At 48.7% G+C, this 7,578-nt stretch overlaps 1 long non-coding RNA gene across 1 annotated transcript; it reads right to left on the bottom strand.

Moving 5' to 3' along the window:
* Positions 1 to 743: 743 nt before the first annotated feature.
* On the bottom strand, positions 744 to 6,968 carry LOC135529398 (uncharacterized). The gene is made up of 3 exons (XR_010453693.1): positions 6,927 to 6,968; positions 2,828 to 2,979; positions 744 to 758 (listed from the first exon to the last, which is right to left on the bottom strand). It is a non-coding gene; the product is annotated as an uncharacterized LOC135529398 (long non-coding RNA).
* Between the last annotated feature and the right edge of the window lie 610 nt (positions 6,969 to 7,578).

The raw sequence follows: 7,578 nt of genomic DNA on the forward strand, positions 1-7,578 counted from the left end.
ACCACACTGTAGTTCCTATAGGACAACACACATTCACTACCACACTGTAGTTCCTATAGGACAACACACATTCACTACCACACTGTAGTTCCTATAGGACAACACACATTCACTACCACACTGTAGTTCCTATAAGACAACACACATTCACTACCACACTGTAGTTCCTATAGGACAGCACACATTCACTACCACACTGTAGTTCCTATAGGACAACACACATTCACTACCACACTGTAGTTCCTATAGGACAACACACATTCACTACCACACTGTAGTTCCTATAGGAGAACACACATTCACTACCACACTGTAGTTCCTATAGGACAACACACATCCACTACCACACTGTAGTTCCTATAGGGCAACACACATTCACTACCACACTGTAGGTCCTATAGGGCAACACACATTCACTACCACACTGTAGTTCCTATAGGACAACACACATTCACTACCACACTGTAGTTCCTATAGGAGAACACACATTCACTACCACACTGTAGTTCCATTCCACTACCACACTGTAGTTTCTATAAGACAACACACATTCACTACCACACTGTAGGTCCTATAGGGCAACACACATTCACTACCACACTGTAGTTCCTATAGGACAACACACATTCACTACTACTGTAGTTCCTATAGGGACAACACATCCACTACCACACTGTAGTTCCTATAAGACAACACACATTCACTATCACACTGTAGTTCCCATAGGACAACACACATTCACTACCACACTGTAGTTCCTATGTGACAACACACATTCACTCACAGAGTTTCTAGAACACACACACACACACACACACACACACACACACACACACACACACACACACACGCACAGTAGTCCAACAAGTCATACCGAGACAATACACACCATTTAACCGTGTTACCCTGACACAGAGTTAGGACAGTATTCAATCTTTCTCCTTCTTCCCCTGGCGGAGTAGTACCTGCTGACAATTATCATGTCATTCTCATGGTCGGTTCCCATGCTGTAAGCCCTGGCGCAATACCTCTATGAGGGGGTATTAGAATTACAAAGGATCTCTATGGGGTTTTAACAGCAGGACAGCTGCAGGCAATAGCAGTCATTAGCACCACCTGTATGGAGCGATGAAAGCTGCCTTTATCGTGGTGAGATTATCTCCCAGTCCCAAAGTACACACAGTCACACACAGTCACACACAGGGGGAGAGCAGCACTAAAGCAATTACTTTCCACCTGGGAGCTTTATTACAGGACAGGAGTGTGTGTGTTACTCTCAGAGAGGTATGTGCACAGTATGTATGTGTGTGTGTGTTCTGCCTCCACTGCTCTTTATGAGACAGGAGTGTGTGTGTGTTACTCTCAGAGAGGTATGTGCACAGTATGTATGTGTGTGTGTGTTCTGCCTCCACTGCTCTTTATGAGACAGGAGTGTGTGTGTGTTACTCTCAGAGAGGTATGTGCACAGTATGTATGTGTGTGTGTGTTCTGCCTCCACTGCTCTTTATGAGACAGGAGTGTGTGTGTGTTACTCTCAGAGAGGTATGTGCACAGTATGTATGTGTGTGTGTGTTCTGCCTCCACTGCTCTTTATGAGACAGGAGTGTGTGTGTGTTACTCTCAGAGAGGTATGTGCACAGTATGTATGTGTGTGTGTGTTCTGCCTCCACTGCTCTTTATGAGACAGGAGTGTGTGTGTGTTACTCTCAGAGAGGTATGTGCACAGTATGTATGTGTGTGTGTGTTCTGCCTCCACTGCTCTTTATGAGACAGGAGTGTGTGTGTGTTACTCTCAGAGAGGTATGTGCACAGTATGTATGTGTGTGTAGTGTTCTGCCTCCACTGCTCTTTATGAGACAGGAGTGTGTGTGTGTTACTCTCAGAGAGGTATGTGCACAGTATGTATGTGTGTGTGTGTTCTGCCTCCACTGCTCTTTATGAGACAGGAGTGTGTGTGTTACTCTCAGAGAGGTATGTGCACAGTATGTATGTGTGTGAGTGTTCTGCCTCCACTGCTCTTTATGAGACAGGAGTGTGTGTGTGTTACTCTCAGAGAGGTATGTGCACAGTATGTATGTGTGTGTGTGTTCTGCCTCCACTGCTCTTTATGAGGCAGGAGTGTGTGTGTTACTCTCAGAGAGGTATGTGCACAGTATGTATGTGTGTGAGTGTTCTGCCTCCACTGCTCTTTATGAGACAGGAGTGTGTGTGTGTTACTCTCAGAGAGGTATGTGCACAGTATGTATGTGTGTGAGTGTTCTGCCTCCACTGCTCTTTATGAGGCAGGAGTGTGTGTGTGTGTACTCTCAGAGAGGTATGTGCACAGTATGTATGTGTGTGAGTGTTCTGCCTCCACTGCTCTTTATGAGACAGGAGTGTGTGTGTGTTACTCTCAGAGAGGTATGTGCACAGTATGTATGTGTGTGTGTGTTCTGCCTCCACTGCTCTTTATGAGACAGGAGTGTGTGTGTGTTACTCTCAGAGAGGTATGTGCACAGTATGTATGTGTGTGAGTGTGTTCTGCCTCCACTGCTCTTTATGAGACAGGAGTGTGTGTGTGTTACTCTCAGAGAGGTATGTGCAGAGTATGTATGTGTGTGAGTGTGTTCTGCCTCCACTGCTCTTTATGAGACAGGAGTGTGTGTGTGTTACTCTCAGAGAGGTATGTGCAGAGTATGTATGTGTGTGAGTGTGTTCTGCCTCCACTGCTCTTCAAGAAACAGTCCAAGCATAAGCAGCTGAAATACACCCTCAGATCCTCAGGAAGTCTACACTGAGACTTTTTGGGCCAGGAAATCCTCTGAAATCAACACAAAGAGAAACCAACCTGTCGTCCTTGTCCCCGTCCCAGAACACAGCGCTGTGTCCCTGCAAGTGGGACAGGAAGAGCTGGGAGTGTGTGTCACAGGCCAGCAGGTACTTCAGACATGGGAAACTGGGCTCCTGCATCTGCCTCACACACTGCATGGCCAGGGGCCTCTGGATCAAGAGAGAGACACACAGTCACTATGTCATACTGTAATCCAGGGTTCCCCAATTGGTGGCCAGTGGATTGGTGATTTGATCTTAGCAAAAAGAACGTTGGACATAAAAGACTGTAAAAACACCAGCAAATCAGCCCCAAGTGATTTACATTTTGAAAATGTAAATCAGTATTCCCGTGCATAATAGAGAGAGATTTATTTGACCTTTATTTAACTAGGCAATCAGTTAAGAACAAATTCTTATTTTCAATGACGGCCTAGGAACGAACGGTGGGTTAACTGCCTGTTCAGGGGCAGAACGACATCAGCTCGGGGATTTGAACTTGCCACCTTTTGGTTACTAGTCCAACGCTCTAACCACTAGGCTACCCCGCCACCCCAAAGATATACGATACTGTATATAAAAATGTATGTGGACACCCCTTCAAAAATTAGTGGATTCGGCTATTTCAGCCACACCCATTACTGACAGATGTACAAAATCCAGTACACAGCCATGCAATCTCCATAGGAAACATTGGCAGTAGAAAGGCCTTACTGAAGAGCTCAGTGACTTTCAATGTGGAACCGTCAAAGGATACCACCTTCCAACAAGTCCATTTCTGCCTTGCTAGAGCAGCCCCGGGCAACTGTCAGGGCCCGACCTCACTAATGTCTTATGGCTGAATGGAGCAAATCCCACAGCAATGTTCCAACATCTAGTGGAAAGCCTTCCCAGAAGAGGGAGGCTGTTATAGCAGCAAAGGGGGGGACCAACTCATATTAAAGCTTTAGAAGAGTGGAGGCTGTTATAGCAGCAAAGGGGGGGACCAACTCCATATTAAAGCCTTCCCAGAGAGTGGAGGCTGTTATGCAGCAAAGGGGGGGACCAACTCCATATTAAAGCCTTCCCAGATGAGTGGAGGCTGTTATAGCAGCAAAGGGGGACCAACTCCATATTAAAGCCTTCCCAGAAGAGTGGAGGCTATTATAGCAGCAAAGGGGGGGGACCAACTCCATATTAAAGCTTCCCCAGAAGAGTGAGGCTGTTGTAGCAGCAAAGGGGGGGGGGACCAACTCCATATTAAAGCCTTCCCAGAAGAGTGGAGGCTGTTATAGCAGCAAAGGGGGGACCAACTCCATGTTAAAGCCTTCCCAGATGAGTGGAGGCTGTTATAGCAGCAAAGGGGGTCAACTCCATAGAAAGCCTTCCCAGAAGAGTGGAGGCTGTTATAGCAGCAAAGGGGGGACCAACTCCATATTAAAGCCTTCCCAGAAGAGTGGAGGCTGTTATAGCACCAAAGGGGGGGGACCAACTCCATATTAAAGCCTTCCCAGATGAGTGGAGGCTGTTATAGCAGCAAAGGGGGGTCCAACTCCATAGGAAAGCCTTCCCAGAAGAGTGGAGGCTGTTATAGCAGCAAAGGGGGGGACCAACTCCATATTAAAGCCTTCCCAGGATGAGTGGAGGCTGTTATAGCAGCAAAGGGGGGGTCCAACTCCATAGGGAAAGCCTTCCCAGAAGAGTGGAGGCTGTTATAGCAGCAAAGGGGGACCAACTCATATTAAAGCCTTCAGAAGAGTGGAGGCTGTTATAGCAGCAAAGGGGGGGACCAGCTCCATAGTAAAGCCTTCCCAGAAGAGTGGAGGCTGTTATAGCAGCAAGGGGGGACCAACTCCATAGTAAAGCCTTCCCAGAAGAGTGGAGGCTGTTATCGCAGCAAAGGGGGGGGACCAACTCCATATTAAAGCCTTCCCAGAAGAGTGGAGGCTGTTATAGCAGCAAAGGGGGGACCAACTCCATAGTAAAGCCTTCCCAGAAGAGTGGAGGCTGTTATAGCAGCAAAGGGACCAACTCCATAGTAAAGCCTTCCCAGAAGAGTGGAGGCTGTTATAGCAGCAAAGGGTGGGACCAACTCCATATTAAAGCTTCCCCAGAAGAGTGGAGGCTGTTATAGCAGCAAAGGGGGGGGGGACCAACTCCATAGTAAAGCCTTCCCAGAAGAGTGGAGGCTGTTATAGCAGCAAAGGGGGGGGACCAACTCCATAGTAAAGCCTTCCCAGAAGAGTGGAGGCTGTTATAGCAGCAAAGGGTGGGACCAACTCCATAGTAAAGCTTCCCCAGAAGAGTGGAGGCTGTTATAGCAGCAAAGGGGGGGGGACCAACTCCATATTAAAGCCTTCCCAGAAGAGTGGAGGCTGTTATAGCAGCAAGGGGGGGGGGGACCAACTCCATAGTAAAGCCTTCCCAGAAGAGTGGAGGCTGTTATAGCAGCAAAGGGGGGGGGACCAACTCCATATTAAAGCCTTCCCAGATGAGTGGAGGCTGTTATAGCAGCAAAGGGGGGTCCAACTCCATAGGAAAGCCTTCCCAGAAGAGTGGAGGCTGTTATAGCAGCAAAGGGGGGACCAACTCCATATTAAAGCCTTCCCAGATGAGTGGAGGCTGTTATAGCAGCAAAGGGGGGTCCAACTCCATAGGAAAGCCTTCCCAGAAGAGTGGAGGCTGTTATAGCAGCAAAGGGGGGGACCAACTCCATATTAAAGCCTTCCCAGAAGAGTGGAGGCTGTTATAGCAGCAAAGGGGGGGTCCAACTCCATAGTAATGCCTTCCCGGAAGAGTGGAAGCTGTTATAGCAGCAAAGGGGGGACCAACTCCATACTAATGCCTTCCCGGAAGAGTGGAGGCTGTTATAGCAGCAAAGGGGGGTCCAACTCCATATTAATGACTTCCCAGAAGAGTGGAGGCTGTTATAGCAGCAAAGGGGGGGACCAACTCCATAGTAAAGCCTTCCCAGAAGAGTGGAGGCTGTTATAGCAGCAAAGGGGGGACCAACTCCATAGTAAAGCCTTCCCAGAAGAGTGGAGGCTGTTATAGCAGCAAAGGGTGGGACCAACTCCATATTAAAGCCTTCCCAGAAGAGTGGAGGCTGTTATAGCAGCAAAGGGGGGGACCAACTCCATATTAAAGCCTTCCCAGAAGAGTGGAGGCTGTTATAGCAGCAAAGGGGGGGGACCAACTCCATAGTAAAGCCTTCCCAGAAGAGTGGAGGCTGTTATAGCAGCAAAAGGGTGGGACTCAACCCATAGCAGCTTCCCAGAAGAGTGGAGGCTGTTATAGCAGCAAAGGGGGGGGGACCAACTCATATTAAAGCCTTCCCAGAAGAGTGGAGGCTGTTATAGCAGCAAAGGGGGACCAACTCCATAGTAAAGCCTTCCCAGAAGAGTGGAGGCTGTTATAGCAGCAAAGGGGGGGGGGGACCAACTCCATATTAAAGCCTTCCCAGGAAGAGTGGAGGCTGTTATAGCAGCAAAGGGGGGGGGACCAACTCTATTAAAGCCTTCCCCAGAAGAGTGGAGGCTGTTATAGCAGCAAAGCCTTCCCAGGGGGACCAACTCCATAGTAAAGCCTTCCCAGAAGAGTGAGGCTGTTATAGCAGCAAAGGGTGGGACCAACTCCATAGTAAAGCCTTCCCAGAAGAGTGGAGGCTGTTATCGCAGCAAAGGGACCAACTCTATATTAAGACCCATGATTTTGGAATGAGATGTTCGACGAGCAGGTGTCCACATACTTTTGGTCATGTAGTGTATAAAGATTCATTATACAAATGTAAGTAAGGTTTGATATTATTACATTTTAGTCAAACATTATATCTGTTTGGGCTTCTTGTGATAAATTTGAAGTCTACAAATTATTTGTAATTATGTTTCCGGCCCCTTGATTATCCACTTAAGAAAAAAATCAGCTCATGGTTGAATCTAGTTTTTGACTGCTGTAAGCCACACAACATTATAATATCAGTTGTGAATACACATCTAGATGTATGAAAGATAGCATGATATCATTATAGTGGTGCGGATGAGTCATCACACTTTCCTATTTAAAAAGAGCATATTCAAGCCAGCACAGCTTGGCTCACTAGTGTGAATAGTGTATTGGCGTCCCAGCCCACAGACCCTCACCTTCTCAGGCTTAGTGTCCCAGCCCACAGACCCTCACCTTCTCAGGCTTAGTGTCCCAGCCCACAGCCCCTCACCTTCTCAGGCTTAGTGTCCCAGCCCACAGCCCCTCACCTTCTCAGGCTTAGTGTCCCAGCCCACAGACCCTCACCTTCTCAGGCTTAGTGTCCCAGCCCACAGACCCTCACCTTCTCAGGCTTAGTGTCCCAGCCCACAGACCCTCACCTTCTCAGGCTTAGTGTCCCAGCCCACAGCGCCTCACCTTCTCAGGCTTAGTGTCCCAGCCCCACAGCACCCTCACCTTCTCAGGCTTAGTGTCCCAGCCCACAGACCCTCACCTTCTCAGGCTTAGTGTCCCAGCCCACAGCCCCTCACCTTCTCAGGCTTAGTGTCCCAGCCCACAGACCCTCACCTTCTCAGGCTTAGTGTCCCAGCCCACAGCCCCTCACCTTCTCAGGCTTAGTGTCCCAGCCCACAGCCCCTCACCTTCTCAGGCTTAGTGTCCCAGCCCACAGCCCCTCACCTTCTCAGGCTTAGTGTCCCAGCCCACAGACCCTCACCTTCTCAGGCTTAGTGTCCCAGCCCACAGCGCCTCACCTTCTCAGGCTTAGTGTCCCAGCCCACAGACCCTCACCTTCTCAGGCTTAGTGTCCCA

Source organism: Oncorhynchus masou, unplaced genomic scaffold, assembly GCF_036934945.1.
Source record: "Oncorhynchus masou masou isolate Uvic2021 unplaced genomic scaffold, UVic_Omas_1.1 unplaced_scaffold_11595, whole genome shotgun sequence".
Lineage (NCBI taxonomy): Eukaryota > Metazoa > Chordata > Actinopteri > Salmoniformes > Salmonidae > Oncorhynchus > Oncorhynchus masou.